This window comes from Marmota marmota, unplaced genomic scaffold, assembly GCF_001458135.2.
Source record: "Marmota marmota marmota unplaced genomic scaffold, marMar, whole genome shotgun sequence".
NCBI classification, from domain to species: Eukaryota; Metazoa; Chordata; class Mammalia; order Rodentia; family Sciuridae; genus Marmota; species Marmota marmota.
In genome coordinates, this window is record NW_025999842.1 from 65,028,814 (window position 1) to 65,046,988 (window position 18,175).

The 18,175-nt window shown below is 43.5% G+C and overlaps 1 protein-coding gene across 4 annotated transcripts in view; it reads left to right on the forward strand.

Annotated features, from left to right (window-relative positions):
• Plekhg1 (pleckstrin homology and RhoGEF domain containing G1) overlaps window positions 1-18,175 on the forward strand; it is a 208,941-nt gene continuing 190,766 nt past the window's right edge. Inside the window, exons 1-2 of one of the 4 annotated variants that reach the window (XM_048799875.1) lie at window positions 19-107; window positions 700-870. The gene's annotated coding sequence lies outside the window, so the exon portion shown is untranslated. Of the gene's footprint in view, window positions 182-215; window positions 871-18,175 lie in introns of those variants that run through there. The other 3 variants (XM_015502244.2, XM_048799867.1, XM_048799865.1) reach the window with 3 other exon arrangements.

Below are 18,175 nucleotides of genomic sequence, written 5' to 3' on the forward strand. Positions count from 1 at the left end.
GCTCGGCCGCCCGAGCCGGGGCAGCGCAGCGCAGCGCAGTGCAGCGCAGCCGGCTCTTCTCCGCCCGACCTGCGAGCGCCGCCAGCGCCCGGGAGCCGCCCTCTCGGGTAAGCGCCGGCTGGGACTCCTCCAGGGATGGATCGGGGGACCCAGGGACCTCGGACGCGCCCCAGATCTGCAGGTGGGGGCGGGCGGGGCGTGGTGCTGGGTTTCTGCGCGCCCCTGGGCAGGAGCAAAGGGTGTTGGGTTGCGCCGGGGGTCTGGCTTAGGTGCTGGCCGTCGCCCCAGGAGCCCCGAATCCCGTTTCTCCGCCTTGGCGCAGCCTGGATCTGCGCGGCCGGGCGCCGGCGAGCCTCACCGCAGCCCCCGCGCTCAACGTTTACTGTACGTGGAGTTTCTGCGTGCCCGCAGGAATCACCTCCCGCCCCAGAGCGAAAACCGGACCCCACGGCCAGCCACCCTCGGCCAACTCCTCAACTGTGGTGCTGGCGCCGGGCCCCGCTGGAGCGGGTGACCCGCAGTGGGAGTTGGCGGCTGGGGGCTGCGGCGCGGTGGCCGGGAGGAGCCGCGCCTCTGCAGAAACTCGGGCTGGCTCCCCCGCTCCGCAAATAAGCATTTTTAGGCGGTGGGGTAGGGGAGTCAGAGCCTGCGACTCGTTAGTCACGGAGATAAACGTTCACATATGGGGGGCTGTGACAGAGCCCACCGTCCTGGCCTCGGAGGACAGCCGGACCTGCGCGCGATGCCCGAGCCCGCCCCTTCTTTGTGTCCGCTGTGCTCTTTTGCTTAAGCCAGAAGCTTTAGGACGCTCCAATGAAGGAAAAGGTCGCTAAGCGGTTCAGTTTCACTCCGCTCACGGGACACAATGAGGTAGATAATTTATTTTAATGTGTTGGTGGACTTTTATTTATAAAGCCGGTGTCTCATTAAGTTCTGGTACTTAGCGCTTCCTTTGTACCGCCCTCAGGTGGCCGAGGTTACTGCGCATATTTTTGAAGTCCTGGAATGTGGGTCCCATGGAAGGCTGTTTGGTCAGGCATCAGTCTGAGAAGAGGAGGGCAGTCTCCCAGGGAGAGCTGGTTTGGGGATTTTATATTTTGTATTTAAACCAGGAGATGACCAGAATGTTAACTCTGGGTTAAATCAGTCATTTACCAGAATTCCAGGCCTAGATAGATCGCATAATGCTGTAAAAAATAGTTATCAGGTGTTAAAAGCAGCTTGTTCTGGTTCTTAGTTTCTGCAAGTTGGCATACTTTTAAGAAATTTATAGATTTTGGATTTTTATTAAAGTGCTGTAAAATGTTTCCAAGCCTATCATGTCAGGGGATCAAAAAACTCCATTCTAACTTTGGCTTCTTCTTTGAGTATAAACCAGATAGTTTCTAAAGTTTCATGTACATTCCTCACACACACCCCCTGTAGTATTTATTTGTTCTGCAGTATTTAAGACTTCCATACAAAAGTAATGGATTGATGTTTGACCCTTTAACATTTTTAGTATGGCCTCCCAATTCCTAACCAGAATTTTTGTCCCATGTCCAAGCCACTAGACCACCTGAAGAAATTTTCTTCCCCAGAGTTCTCCCACCTCCCTGCTTGATCCACAAGTGAGTCAACAGCACCCACTGCATGACCTTCTCACCTTCCATTTCTCTTGTGTAGAGTTCCCCAAAGCTCTTTGCTGAAGGGCAGAGCAAAGTGGGAATTGAACTACTGTCTTGCAGTCAACTCCATGCCCAGAATGCTGCTTTTCCTTGATAGAATTTTCTTGCTTATCTCCATCTTCCTCATAGGCACCAGTTCCTTTTAAGTGCCTTTAATATGGAAGATTGATACTGAATCCAGGTTTAAACATTTCCATGGATGATTTGAGCAGTAATTGAAAGAGGCTAAATGATCACATTTTAATTAATAGAAAATGACATCATAATATTTTCGAAAGCAAACATAAGCAGTACTGTTGGGTTTTGCTGCTCGAGGATATCATTTGTTTTAGTGATTGAATTCAGCCTTTGTGGTTTACAGTCTGACATGTAAATATGGGAAATGCTGAGTAGCCCTAAATCTTTGGAGCCCTTAGTAAACTAAAAGCGATTCCTGAATCTGTACTCTTGATTCTTCATGCTGCAATTTGCTTCTTGTGGGTTTCTCCCTCTTTCATTGCTGGTAGTTGGACTTTCAAACTATTGTCATCTTTAAAGCCCTTTGCAGGGATAATTAGATCCCTGGACTATTAAAGCTAGGATGGCTTTGGATGATGTAGGCTAGGTTCTTACATCTTAAAGATTTAGCAAGCATGGGTGGTTAAGAACAAGTGTTCTGAGATTAGCCCACCTGTGTGTGAAGCTTGCCTCAGCATCTCATTAGCTCTGGCACCTTGACTCCTCTAAGGGAACTTGTTAGACATGGATTATTTTACAATTAAGGAGAGTAACAATCAAAGTTGATGGCTCTCTGGATTTTCTCACCTGTCCTTATTTCTTCCTCTATAAATTTTACAAAGAATGACCCTTACCTCTAGCATTGTGCTGAAGATTAAACAAAATAACCTATATTAAAGTGTTTTGCATATGTGGTGTGCTTTGAAGATGATTGTTTTGATAAACCAGATTCCAGTAGGGAGAGATTGTACTAGAGGTTTTACATATTCTCAGTTGGCAGAGCTGGGATTGAGCCCAGGTTCACATCTCTTTCCCCTAAACTGCACTCTCTCAAAGTCATGGTTGCAAGAAGACATACTTTTTATGAAAGATAATGGTTCAGTCTTTAAGAAACAAAAAAAAAAAATCACTAGGGAAAATATAGTTTCTAATACAAAATGTTCACAGGAATAGAAACACTTTCTAGACAGAGACTCTCTAAATAACCTCATGCTTGTGTGGCAGACAGCTCAGATATTAATATTTCATCCCAGGCCTGCATCAGTCTTGCTTGATGAAATGAAAAGCTGACCCCAATCCATCCAGTCATTCAGAGCCACGGGCATCTGTGCCAAGTACAACTCACTGGTTGAGGAGCCAGCTCCAAGTGATTAAGAGCTGACTACATTTTATTCAGCTTTATTTTGCCCATGCTGATGAAAAGCAACAGATGTTTCAGCAAAAAAGATGTAAATATATGAATAATCTATGGTTGCAGCAGGAGACCCAGGTTTGTTGCAGTATAACTGGCCTCAGGACACCTGGATGCTTGTATTCCTTGGTGATCTCATGCCTATGATTTGGAGTCGACTGGATATCTAGAAGTTTCCATGTTTGAGTCTGAGTATCTTTTCAATCTATATATATAAGGTTACCAGATTTTTTTCCAATGAGATGTGAGCCAAGTAAAAATTTCCAAACCTACACATATTCCTTTGGTAAGTACAGGAAACCCTTTGTATTTGTGGGTTCTGCATCCCCGTACACAACCAACTGTGGATTGAAAATATTTGAAAAAGGAAATTGTGCCTGTACTCAACATGTAGAGACTTTTTTCTTGTCATTATTTCCTAGATGATATAGTATAACAACTATTTGCCTAGCATCTACATCACATTAGGTGTTACAAATAATCTAGAGATTATTTAAAGTATATGGGAAGATGCACATAAGTTATATGCCATTTCTTATAAGGGACTTGAGCATCCACAGATTTTGGTATCCTCAGGAGTCCTGGAATCAACCCCCCAACAGATACCAAGGGATGACGATATTGAATTAGTCTTTGATGCAAAGCTAAAGCCTTGATTCATACATGTATCTATAATCCCTTTTCCCTTCCTCCCCACATAATCCTAGAGGAAAGACAACTTGAAGAGTGTTAATGTCAGACTAAATTAAAAAAAAAAATTCCAACTATGCCCACTTGTAATAACCTGATGGGAGGAGAGTCAGGGTTTTCACTGGGCCTTTAATTAAGGAAGTTGTTTTGGTATGCCTTAATAACCAGGGTGCTGTGGAGTCTACTGAAGCCTTTTATCACCAGCTCCAGGAAGGTCAAACCATTCTTGCATTTGCCCAAAAGCTAGGGAGGCCTTTGGTGTGTGAGAAGGACATCTTGTTAAAATGTCAAAGAAAAGCAAGGTTTGAGTGTGGGTCTGATGAGACCTCAAGCTTTAGAATCCACAAAAGAGGAATCATTGAATCCATAAATCATCATACTGTTAAATTAGCTATAACATTTGAATTTGTAAGTAGCTCTCATTGTCCGTGTGCCGGTCACACTGGGTACAAGTTAAGTGGCCAGTGACAGAGCAGACATGGAAGAGGACCAGGGAGAGAAGTCCTAGATCCAGGGGATGCAAACCCTTTCCTGTGAAAAGTCAGATTGTAAGTGTTTTAGGTTTTGTGCCACATAGGATCTTTGTCATATACTCTGATTTGGGGGAGTTTTGTATGCAACCCTTTAAAAATGTAAAAACCGGCCTTTGTCATTGGCCATACAAAAACAGGTTGTAACTGTTCTAGGTGAATATCCTTCGCAGAGACCCCAAATGAGAAAATTCGTGGGTGCCATCTAAGTGGACTCCATACACACTGCCATATAATCAAGATCTCCTTTGTCTTTTCTCAGTCACTCTTGTGACTCTTTGGACTGGGGTTAGAAGTCTCTGTTGGACATAGCAGTGAGCTCACATAGGAATGGCTGTGCCAACTTTCAACATTCTGCCTGTGGTTGAATAGGGGGAAGGTTGGTTGGGTTGGAGTAAAAGTCACATTGAAACTTATCATTAATGACTACATTTGGAATGAGGACCAACCCCCTGAGCATGACACTTGAGGTCCTTGTACCTGCTCTTCTCCTAGCATTCTCTGCATCCCTCCTAGTCTGCAGGACTCTCAGAGCTGACTGGGCTGTGCTGTCTCTCATCTGTACTGGGATCCTTTGATACAAAGCATGAATACCTGTCTCCTTCATGAAGCGCTTGCTCATTTTATTGGGCAGATATGCAGGCCCTTCCATCCTTACACTTGCACAGGAGCTTGCCAGTCCAGAGGAATGTGATTTCCTGCTGACAGATATTCACTTTCAAAGGTATAACAGTCCTGGATTCTCCACCTATCTGCTGCAAGTTCCCCTATCTTGAAAGTAGATAATAAGAATGACTTCTTAATTCTTATTTTTCCTCTGTTAAGCATTTAGTTCAGGGCCTGACATATTGTAATTGCTCAATGAATGATAACTTTTATTCATTCCAGAGCTATTTTTTGAGAACCTATAATGCCTAGAACAGTGCTTGAACAATACAAGAAATAAGGTCTCCATAGAGATGTGACCAATGAGATGGGAGAATCAGAGTGACAGATGTTTGCCTTCAACTGGTGGTCCAGGAAGCCTCTGGAGAGGGCAACATTTGCACTGAGACCTTAATGATATCCATGAGTTCCTGTTGTTTCACTAGCTCTAAGATAACCCAGGGCCCTGTGCATGACAGGCAAGTACTCTATCACTGAGCTATACTCCAACCCAAAATACATCATTTTTAAATTACTACTAAGGAGGAAGAAGTGTGAAATGAATTCATAAGTTGTGAAAAATGCATCTTAGCATCAATAAACTGCATTCATATTTGTGCTCCATAAATATCCACTAAATATCCATTGATTATCCATGGAGTATTACTCTGTGCATACAAGATCCTGCTACAATGCTTTGCATTGTAACTGAATTTCTTTCCTCTGTTTCTTAGCTTGGTGTTGTTTTGGACCTGATAAAGAAAGAAATATTAATATAGTAAGTAAAAGTAATTGCAAGACACTTCTTATAAGCTTTAAAAACAGTTTAAAACATTCACTTTGGTCTCACCAGAGGGTATCAGTGAATCCTGTTTGAATGAACTTGACCTAACACATAACTTGTGTAGGGTGAAGTCGAGCAGCTCTTGCATCTGATAATTCCTTTTGGCAGCTGTCTGCAGAGATGTGTGAATCCTTAATGCACATAAATGCCTTCCTAGAGCAGAGAAGACATCAGCTCTGGGCTTACTTCCTTCTGGTTTCTAGATTTAATTTAACATAACTACTCCTTCACTCCTCCCTATCCCGGGGGGCTAAACATCCCTCTGAGTAGGTCCCTTCTGACAATGAAATGGAAGAGGTTCCATTTCCACCCAGCCTCCTCCCCTGCTCTGGCAAGTCTCAGGGTTTTCACACTGTAACTTGACTTCCCTTCCAATTATTCCCCACCCACCTCCCTTGCAAGTATTTGCTTTTCTGACCACCCTCTAAACTCTCAATCCTAGCCCAGACCTTTTTCTGGACCCAGTTTGGAGCCTCTTGCCTCTTTAGCAGCTTTGCCTCTTTCTCTCCTTTAACCCCTCGCTTTCTAGATGACTCAATGGGAATTTCTACAATTATGAGCTATTTCTAGCTGGAATCAATTGTGCCCTCGTGCTGTTGTAATTTTCACTTAAACGTCACTCAGTCCCTAGCCCTTGGTGACACTCTGGCTCTCTACCCTGGAGATCCTGTCTGTCCTCTCTTCTACCCTCCTGTAATGTGTCCCTTTGGGGCACTTGTCAGCTCCTCCCACCCTCTCCCAACTCTGCTGCTAAAGCCAGAGCAAAGTCTCCTTCCTGCACCCTGTCTGAAAGGGAGTGTGAGTGAGTGCCCAGCCAAGGAGGAAGCAGAATGCAGACCTTCCCTTCCGAAGCCAGCTCCTCCAACCTCTGCCTCTGCGTGTTACTAAAGGCCCTCATGTTTTAAGGGGTCTGAAGATCAGACGCCAAGTCCAACTGAAATACGAATCTCTGGTAGATGCAAAGGGGAAGTCATTTGTAGGATTCCAAGGATGCAGGTTAACCATGTCCAGCCGTAGTCACCATGATTTAAGGCTGTCTCTGACCTGGGATAAGAAAGCTGGTTGCACTGGAGGGGGAATGGTGAAGAGGTGAGGCCACCAGGAAGAGGGAAGGGGCCGACTGTGGCCATCAGGGCTCAGCTCCCCGGCTGGGTGATTACAGACAGTCCTCCAAGCCTGACATCTGCCCTTCTCTGATGTGCTGCGAGAGAGGAAAACTGTAATCGGAGGCATAAATATATGATCCTGTGTTTGTTCCCTTGAACTGGGTAAACCTGTCATTAGTTTAAGTATCTGTGTTGTGCTAGCCTCAGAGGAGGATATGGTTGCTGATCTGAAATAGCTTATGGTTTAAATATTCAGGTGGCTCCTACTTTTTAAAATTTGAAACTAAGCACCTTAGTGTTGAAGGGTAAGAATGAGGATCAAGACTTTAGGATTACTGGGTAGGTGGCAGAGGAGGGGAGTGAGAAGAGGTGTTGGCTTTAGAAGTTCATTTTTAAAGGGAAAAGGCTTCCCTCGCATTACGTTATGCCTTTCCCAACATCTAGGAAAGTGTTTAGGGAGTTGTTTGATAAGAAATAATGAGGGTGGGGCTGGAAGATAATAAGCCAGCTGGGAACAGGCAGGAGGTGTGCTGGGGGTGAGCAGGGGCTGATTGCTATTGGCTATACTGAGGAAAGTGCTTTGGGAAATGTTTGGAAACTTTTTAGAACATAGTTAATGGAGGGAATGTCTTGGTGGTCTGGGCTTTTTTCCACTTTTCTTCACTGTCTATAGAGGACAAATGCTACTACCCCCCTTTTTTCCCCTTTAGTAATTGTTAGATTCAGCTCTGTAGAAAGCCATTTTATCCCAATCCTGTATGATATTTGACTTCAAAATTAAAACAGCAGAGAAGATAATATGAAAATAATGATTTTGTAGCACACAGAGTCCTTGAGGTCCATGAAGCATTACCGTTAACAGCTTCCAATCCAGGTGACATCTGAAAAGTATCATTGGTATGATACACTCTTACTTTTTGTTTCTTTTTAGAACTTACCTGAAATGCAAGCAAATATTATGAAGTTGTAAAATTGAGTGACAAGGCATTCCCTAATAGCTATGACTTTCTAAATCCAGAATGCCCCTGGGGAACAAAAAGAGACTTATTTTGTTTTATGGTCTGTCATGTGTTGAGGTGCAGGGCCGTTCAACCAACCCAGTCATATAGGTGAAGAAATTTCTAAATAGGAAGTTAGCCAATATTTGTTTCTAATGTCTTATAGAAATAAAAGAGAAAGTATAATTCTATACTAGCTAAGGTATAGCTAGAAATATTTAAAAATCTGCTTGGTTTTAGTTACTAACATATTCAGAAAACGGTTGGCAAAGGTTTAGAAACTATAGACCATACTCATTTATGAGAAAACTTCTGATCCAATATGCATACTACATATGTAACAATCGAATCTAACATTTTCTTGCTTTCTTTGCTTATTTATAGTAATATTGATTCAAATGTTGTTCCTGGAACATTAATTATTAAAAAAATAGTGTAGGGCTGGGGATGTGGCTCAAGTGGTAGCGTGCTTGCCTAGCATGTGTGAGGCACTGGGTTTGATTTTCTGCACCACATAAAAATAAAATAGAGACATTGTGTCCACCTAAAACTAAAAAAAAAAAAAAAAAAAAAAATTAAAAAAATGGTGTGCCTGGGAAAGATAAGGTTTGTTTTTTTAAGGTCTATTGAAATATGGAAATTATTTGGAATTAGGCTGTCTGTATATGTCATTTGGGAGCTACTTAAAACTGCCTTCTAGAAGAGGATAAAACTATAATAAAGATATTATGAGGTTTAAATTCATAACATATGGATGACACCTAGTACTTAATAAACCTTTGGTAAATAGTGACTATCTTATTGTGTTTACTAAGTTTCACGCTTAAGTTTCATTCCGTTACTAGATGGCTGGAACAGTAAGTACATCAAGAGGAGAGTAAGTGGGAAAAGGCATCTAGGTGCTGTAAGGAGGGCCTTCAGTCTCCTGAGGCAAAGGTCAGTGGGAGGAGAGCATATTTTTGGTTGTTTTACTGTGGTAGAGACCCAGTACGCATTACACTCAGGGATTCAGATCAGAATTGATTTATTCAACAAATGAACTTTTTTCTAAGTTCTGGAGATACAGTGATGACCAGCACAGACCAAACCTGAAGTGAAGGGGAAACTCTGTGTAACAAATGCTTTAAAAAAAATTGTTCTGGAAGTGGGTGGAGATGGGAGCGCTGTATTTTCTTGGGTGGTCAGAAAGGCCTGTGGGAGAAGGTGTTAGTCAGCTTTTCATCACTGTAACAAATACTTGAGATAATCAACTTATAAAGAGAAAAGGTTTATTTTGCTCACAGTTTTAGAGGTTCTAGTCTATGACCGTTGTTCCTGTTACTTCTGGGCCTGTGGTAAGGTAGCACATCATGGCAGGAACCTGTGACGGAGCATTTGTCTCACCATGAACCAGGGGGCAAAGAAACTGAGGCTCGTATGGGGGTCCTTTTGAGGGCAGGCCCCCAGTGACCTACAGACCTCTCCGAGGCCCTACATCTTAAAGTTTTACTGCCTTCCAGTAGTGCATGCTGAGGACTGAGCCTTTAACACATGAGCCTTTGGGGGACATTCCAGATCCAAATTTTAACCGGAGGTAACCTACTGAAAGTTTAAAAGAAGACCCGAGGGAAGGGTGTTCTAGATAGTGGACAAAGTAAGTATGGAAGACCTTAGAAAGAACTGAGCTCCGTGGAGTTAATGCCCAATCATCACTCTGGCTGTTGTGCAAAGAAACGTACTGGAAAGTTCTGGAGATAGCTTTGCACTGAGAGGGAGGGTGGGAGCAAAGGAGGTGGTAAATAGTGGATTGATGCAGAACTGACTGTCAGTGACGCTGGAGGAGAAGGAATTCAGAGGGGGCATCCGGGAGGCCACTGTGACTTGCCTCAGCGGACTGCTTACCTGTTTCCATCTTTCACTTCTGTCGCCCTCTGAGCAAAGTGGCTGAAGTAGTGTGTGGCTTGGGTGATGCAATCTGTGAAGCCAGGAGGGGTAAGCTTACCTCCCCCAATAGTCATGGGAATTTCAGGACCATAGCACATTACCTCTAGCCCAGCACTTGCAATGGGACTAATTAATTTATGTTTGATTGTATGAAGAATGGAACCTAAGGCCTCACACAGTCTAGACAAGTGCTCAACCACAGAGCTACCTCCTTAGCCCACTGTGAGGTATTGATGACCATGTACTTGTCTGCCTTCCCTCACTAAGACTGAGGTCCCAGAGAGCAAGTCTGAGCAAAGTAAGTTCTTCCTAATAGTTGAAATTAGCTTTAAGAAACCTACACAAAAAGGAAAAAAAAAAGGTTCCTTGAATTAGTTGAGGAATAGAAGGTTTTGAGTACCTAGCTAAATATTTAAATAAAGAAGAGGAAGACAGGAAGAGGGGAAGGGGAAGGAGGAAAGAGAGGAGATGGAAAGAAAGCCCACCAGGGGAATCCCACAGAGCTCCAAATTAGCACTTCATAAAGCTTTCTTATAGAAAGTGGTTTGGCTCAAATGATTTTCTGCTCTGGGAGCCCATAGCTCTCCTGGTTTACAGGTTTTATGCATCTGCAATAAATGCTCTATAACTATGCATGTTCATTGCCTGCCTTTCACTTACTGTAAACTCAAACATTCAACAGGGATGGTGTTTCTTCTTGAATAGAAGCAACTGTCAGAGAAAGTGGAGTGGTAAGAAGTCTTTCTCACATTCCAAACCATTCCAGTACCTCCCGTGCACTTCCAGGCAGGATATTGACTCTCCTGTGTCTACAAACATGCCTTTTCATGTGTGGGGAAGGCATCTTAGTCCTTTGGGTGACTTGTGACTCTCCTGAGGCATGTAGATCATGCCCAATTCCTCCTTCCATTCCCACTAGAGAGCCTGGTCATACCATTGACCTTGAACTTCTGACTTGAATTTTGGTACAGTTCTCTGTTTCCACTGTCAGGTGGAATTCAGAAATTTTGGGTTTGATGTTAGTCTGAGTTCTGGATGAATCCTTAGTGCTCGGTTACCAGCCTAGAAATGTAAATCTAGCATTCTTACTGGAGAGGAAAAAGAATATAGCTAAACTTCATGGTAGAGTGTTAAGTGACACAATAATGGCTCTGTGACTTGTTAATTTGGTTGGTTAGGATAGATCTCTGGAGGTCCCCTTCATATTAAAAGGGAATGGATTCTGGTAGCCTAGTTTTAGTTACTTTGCCTGATAAGAAAATAGTACAGTGACATTTCTCCCAGAATATTCTGACTTAAATTTTCTGGCTGGAAAAATGAGACCCTATTGTGTTTCAAAATAAGCCAAGGGAAAAATGATGATGCAGGTTGGTCTAGCCTCCTACTCCTATTCAGGTTTCTCCTGGACTTTATCTATTTGGCTTTTGCACAATTGACTCAAAGTCACCCACCCAGAATTGGACTCATAATCTCTATTTCCAGACCTACCTCTAACTTCCTGGGGTTGTTTTCCCCCCTCCTTTTCCAATTCTTAGTTACTAGCACCACAATTCAATAGTCACAGCAAGCCATTTTCCTTCCCTTTCCTGCCTGGTCCTTAGTTAGCAATAACTTCTTAAATAGCCCTCCCACCGTGTTCACTTACTCATGCCCCCTCCCATCCTTTGAGACTCTTATCTCTTGTTAGAGCAATTGCTGAGCCAGCAGGGACAGTCTATCAAGAGCCCAAATCTGAGTGCTGAATGCCTGTGAACAGAGACCTCTTCTGCTGGCTTCATCCAAAGGAAAGTTTGACAGTGGAATTTAAGGCAGAGGTAAAAGTCCCAGTTGAAAGGTTTTCAGGGCTTCTCTGATCACACCACCTTTCATGTGTCAGTCCTATCCATGGGCAAACCTGTAGGCTCTGTCTCCAAGACATCTAGAATGTTCCACCTTCTCACCGTCTTCACTGTTCTCGATTGGTCCAGGCTGCAGTCTTCTCCCCCTTGGTTATTTGAGTCTGTTCTTAATTGGTCCCTCTGCTTTTACCAGCCCAGAAATGTAATGCCTTCTACTGTCCTCAACATACAAGCCAAGTGAAAGTGACCTTGTGGTTTATTAATTACATCACTATCTTCTGTGGGTTCCCATCTCTCTCAGAGTCAGAAGCAAAGTCTGTGGAACATCCTGGTGACCATCCCCAGGCCAGTGGCTGCCCTGTTCTCACTGTGGCTGCTCTCCTGTGCAGCTTCTTGTACTCACTCCTTGTGCATCGCCTCCCTGCCTCCCCGTGGTTCCCCGGGTGCTCCAGAATCCAGCCTCGCATTGCTTCCGTGCCCTCTGCGCAAACACGCTTACCCAGGCATCAGAGCCTTGCAGCTTCTCTTCTCTGAGTTCCCTTTTTCTCTTTCCCCTTATGGGAAGTCTGCCTGCCCCTGATTTATCCAACAGGAGCTCCTGTACCTTGCAAGCCACGTCCTTTGTACCCTACATCATTTTTGTGGGTAGCACTTATCAACGCCTAAGTTAGGATGTGTTCAGTTATGGTCTGTCTTGTCACTTTCAAGAGCAGAGACCTATGTGTGTGTGTGTGTGGGGGGGTGTTGGGGTGGTATCCCCAGTGCTTTACAACAATGCCCAGTGCAGAGAGAGAATCTTAAGCATTTGTTGACCAAATCAGCGTCAGCAGTTGCCTTCTCTTGCCTCTAAGTAAGAGGTTCTGGTGTCTGAATCTGTCATGCCATGTCCTAGAACAGAGAGCAGCAGCCTAAGGTACAGGTAGATGGGTGGGTTGTGGTACCAATGGTGGTGGCAGTGGCTGTGATGATGGCAGGTAGGAGCAAAGTGACAAAGAACCTCCCCTCCATTCCTGTCCTTACGTTCCTAGGAGGGCCACCTAGGTCTCTTGCCTGTGGAGTCTGCTGTCTGGTGCCATCAGCCTTCCTCTTTGCTGAGCTCCCAGATTTGCCCTCCACTCCACTTCATTCAAGCTGCTCCTCCACTCTCTCCCTTCTGACTCCGCGGTGCCCATGTGTGTGACAGGCACCAGGCAACATCGAGTCACTGCTTTACTTAGGTCTCCTCTTTTACCTTTCGCTGTTCCAAATGCTGCTTTTCCACCAAAAGCAGCACCGTGGGATGATAGTTAGGCATTTCAACTCCAGAGCCAGACTGCCTGGCTTCCACCCAGGTCACACCACTTAGAGTCTGCATGACCTTGGACAAGCTGCTCAGCCCAAGAGTAGCATCTACAGATGATGGAAAAGATACCTACTTCCCAGGATTATCATGAAGATTAAAGCCAGCCCTTCCTTAAAAGCCCACAGAACCTAGTCCTAATGTTTAGAACACGGCAGGTAAATATTAGGCAGTGTTTTTATCAAAATTTCTTTAAATCATCTTTCATAAAAACTGAAATTGTCATCTTTGTCAAAAAACCATGTGTGCTTTAGTTATTATTTTATTCAGTTACTTATATACTAATTCCTTATCCTAATATAGGTAATCAATTTAACCATAGCTTATATTTATATATGATATAAATTACACACATGTACAAAGATTATATTTATCTATCTACATCTCATCTCCCTTCCAGGTCTGATTGACACAGCAGAAATTACTGTTTATTATCTTCCTAAGTTCCTTGGAGGGAGGAATTCATCTCTAATTAAGGAAATTTCCAGACAGAAATAAGTGTGGCAAAGAATACAGTGAGCTCCCACATACCATCTTCCAGATTCAGCAATTTTAAGTATTTTTCAGTCTTGTTTCATGTGTTTCTCTATTTACACCTCTCCTCCAATTTGGAGTTTTAAAAGCAAATCTAAGATACGCTATTTTGTCCACAAATACTTCAATATGTATTTCTAGCTGATAAAAGCACTTTTACTTATAACTGCGGCACAATTAACACACCTAATGAACATTACAATACTTCCTCATATCTGCTCTTAGTTTATCCATGGTCAAATGAAACCATGTTCAAGCAGGAAAGTTTTTATTTGCTTATTTTGTTCCCTGCCACATCCCAAGTACATAATAGGCACTGGGATATTTAAATGAATGAATGAGTGGGTTGTATTTTAAAAGTTTGTTCTCAGGCTAATTAAAGCCCTTGACTCATAAGATAGCTGAGGTGTAGCTCTGTTTCATGTTTGTAAGGACCAAGGACAAGCCCAGTGTCACTGGCCTTCAGAGTGATAACAACTGACTCTCTTTAGTCAGAGGGCTCTGAGATCCCATCTCTCCTCCCCTTTGTAAGCAGGGACTTCAGGTCACATGGGTCTTACTTGCAGCGTTGGGTAGACTGCCTTTTGACTGTGGACTGTGCTACTTACTTACAAAGTATTTGTTCTTCATTCATAAAGCAGGAGATAATTACAATTGCTGTGGATTACTATCAACAGGTGATAGTCGGAGGTGAACTGTTACACAGGCTTGACATTGAGCAGCTGTTTAAAGCAAGGCAAGCTGAGCACTGTGGCTCACACCTGTAATCCCAGTGGCTTGGGAGGCTGAGGCAGGAGGATTGCAAGTTCAAAGCTAGCCTCAGCAACTTAGCAAGGCCCTAAATAGCTCAGCAAGACTGTGTTTCTAAATAAAATATAAAAATGGGCTAGAGATGGCTTAGTGGTTAATTTCCCCCCTCCCCCACAAAAAGGCAAGCCACTGTCACTGGCAGTCTCAAGGCAGAGGGAAAGGCCCCCAAAGGTTGGCTGGAGGCAAGGGGTAAGGAGTGGAAACTGGCCCCCACCATGTGGCCTATAGGCTGCTCTGTCCCTGTATCCAGGCTCTCTTCCTCTCTGTGGTGGCCATTGAAGGTTTCCCACTTTTGTGGTGTAGTTTTACTTCCGGTAGGTTTGCTGTCAGCAAAGACCTTCTGAAGTTTTTACTACTGTTAAAGAGATTCTAAAAAGGATCTTAGGTTTTGTTTTGTTTTGGTACTAGGGACTGAACCTAGGGGTGCTTAACCACTGAGCCATATCCTCAACCCTTCTATTTTTATTTTGAATTGGGATCTCATTCAGTTGCTTAGGGCCTCTCTAAATTGCTGAGGCTGCCTTTGAACTCGCTATCCTCCTGCCTCAGCCTCCCGAGCTGCTGGGATTACAAGTGTGCACCATGTGACCAGCTAGTATCTTCTCTTTTGAGTAAACAGTGATCAGTTTTTGAGTAATCAATTCTCACATGAAAATCAAATTTTGTGCTGTCCTATAAATGTTTATTACCCATTCAAACCCAGAGCTCCATTCCTAAAAACACCTGAAGGAACAACCGGATACACTTCAGATTCATATTTGAGTCAGATTGTTGCCAGGCATGGTGGCTCCTTCCTACATTCTGAGGTCCCAGCTAGTCTTATCAGGAACACATTAGATTCAAGGTTTGCTTTTCTTCTCCATCATTCACCCAGTATGAAGTGAATTTCATAAAGTAGTTACCCTGCATTTCCAGGACCACACCTTCGTCTGAGATTAACTGGTATTTGAGATGAATAAAGCTTTGGATAACCTGTAACCTCAGCAAAGCTCAAACCCCTTCCCCCAGCAGCAGGTCTTACAGCATCAATCCTAACTCTGGGGACCTTGTGCCGCAGCATGTGCCCTTGAACCAATTCTCCCACTACCTGTCTGCCCTCAAACTCCACAAGGCCAATCCCAAACCTCTGGTTTCCTCTGTTGGCCTCCCTCACACCTCTGAGAGCGGGCTGTTCTCTTTACCTTTTGATAGTCCCTTTATCGTTTGAAATCTTCCCAAAAGAAATCTTATAATATGCATTTACGTACATTTTCATAAAAGAAAAAAACTGTAAATTCACATAGGCTTGGAATTTTTGTGAGAAGAATCAAATCAAGGAGGGGTTATAGCACAGAGCCAACTGTGAAGAGGAGAATTGAAATTGTAGACCAGGGCTGAGCATCAAGCCAGAGGAAGAGAAGGAGGGCCTGGAAAGGGAGACAGGGCCCTGAAGCTCGCCTCTGGCACCATTTGCCCCGAGGTTCCACAGTGTACCAGGACACAGCAGAGGCTGCCTGATGGTGACAGCTAAGGCCGCCTGCTTCCTGGATGGGGGGAGGTTCGAAGCTTTGCATGTGGTTACTAATTTCATGCTCATGAGCACTTTGAATGTGGGAGCCTTTCCCACTTCAAAGATGAGGAAACTAAAGTGTGGAAAGTAGGAAACTTGTCTAAAGACACCCAGCTAATCACAGGCAGCTTTGGGGACAGACACCCAGCTAATCACAGGCAGCTTTGGGGACGGTGCTCAACACACTGGCCAGATCTCATGATCTTAGTACATGTCGTGTTTTGAATTAGGACTGCAGATGAGAAAAACAAACAAAACCCTAGTAGCTTAAAACAGAGAAATTAACTTTTCTCTCATGGGTCTAAATTGGTCCAGGGCTAATAGGTGGCTATCTGTAACTAGGGACCCAAACTCCTGCTACCTCGTCCTCAGATATGACATCTTAATTATGGGCAGCCATATGCCTAGTTAAAACTGGGCATTATTATAGAAGGCAAGGGAGGCTAATTGGGGGACAGCTTACTTGGCAGGAGAAGGGAAAGATACCATTGCAATGTGGCAATTTGGAAGCCAGGGAACCTGTGGCCAGAGTTGCCAACCTTGGCTGCTCCAGGGCCTTGCAAGGCTGAGTGTACACCTGGGTCCTAAAGTACAAAATGGACTGCCAGGTGCTCTCTCTAGAGGGAGAGGCTGTATCCAGCATGTTTCACATCTGGTGGGGTGTCTCACCTGAGGACAAATATCACGTTCGAGTGTTCAGTGAACAACTGGGCACTTCCAGCAAACAGTTCATTCTCTTCTGAAGAGAAAATGTCTCCATTGTAGGCTGTCAGTCTTTCATGGTGACATCAAGAAACACCTGAGAACCGATGTGGACTGCATGCCACTACATGTAAGGACTTGCTCATCTGGCTAAGAGGCGTGATGACCAGACACTTGTCTGAAGGACTCCACATTTAGGCTGAACTGATTAATCCAAGAAAAAACTCAGGAGTAATATTCTGTCTACTATGGGGGAGGGGGAGGGGAACACCACTGGTAAATATGGAAGTTCTAGAACTAAGGCTTAAATTGGAGAGGTCTGATTATATATATTGAAAAGATGAAGGGGGGGAAATGAAAAACTTGAAAAATAATGATTTTTTTTTTTACCCAGATAAAAAAATCTGGAGTGTAATCTAGCTGAAGTATACATTTTCTCAAATTTAAATTCTATTTTCTTCTACTGCATAGTCCCAGAGAATTACAGGAAATCCTTTCTAGCAGGGTATCCTGAGTTTGGAAGGTTTGTTAAGTTAAAAAAACACTCATTTGGTGGTATGCTCCTGGTGAAGATTATAGAATCCATTATGCTTCGCTGAGTCTGAAGAATAACAATCACTTTCATCACACTTTGTTTTCATGGGGGCCCAGAGAAGAATGAAGAGACTTCCTTTGAAAAAAAAAGTTTTTGCTAAGACAGCGCTTTTAGCCTCCAGTTGAGTCGATGGAATTGTTGTTCCTCCTGGAATTTCAAAATCAAACTTGATGTCCTAGTGAAATTTAAAAGTAAATTGATGAGGAGTAACCTGCCAGGCAAAATCAACTTGTAATTTCAAATGTTTTTAACTACCTCAAAATAGCTGGGGGCTTTTAGAAGAATGTGATTTGTTAATACCGTGAAATCTTTGGACGTATTGGACACTAAGTCTCTTTGGCAATATTTTCCATAGAACTCATTTAAAGGTGTTTCTCTCATTCTGGACGACCTAAGAAAGTTAGGAACGGTAATGCTGATATCGAGCTGCCCATGCAGCTGCCACACTGATCCAAGTCAGCCTGTGAAGCCAGGCAGGACAGATGCCTTCGGGGTCTATAGATGTGGAGGATTTCCTCCCTTTCTCTCAGGGCTTTGACAGACAAACCAATTGCAGCTTATTGATGGGCATATCAGCAAGCATTGTGTTGTGGAAAGGCCTGGGGTGTGGGAACAGATCTTAAGGCGGAGAGAATACATTCAAACACAGGAGCAGTAGAAACACATGTGATGTGTGCTAGTTCATGTTTAACAACCATTGGGGTGGGAATGGGGGCTGTGTGCATCTTTGTGTGTGTGTGTGTATATATATATATATATGAATACATATGTTTATTATAAATTATACCAATGTCTGATACAATTTAAAAATACAAAAATGCAAACTGAGTCTCATAGAAACTTTTGTTGATGTTTGCCAAACTTATATTTGTGGCCAACCTATGCAAGGGAATGCAATTTCAACATGAATACTGTTTAATATTTTATTTTACCTTAACAAATAAGACAAACAGAAAACAATGAACATGTGTGTCAGAGGTCACTCATTCATCAGTGA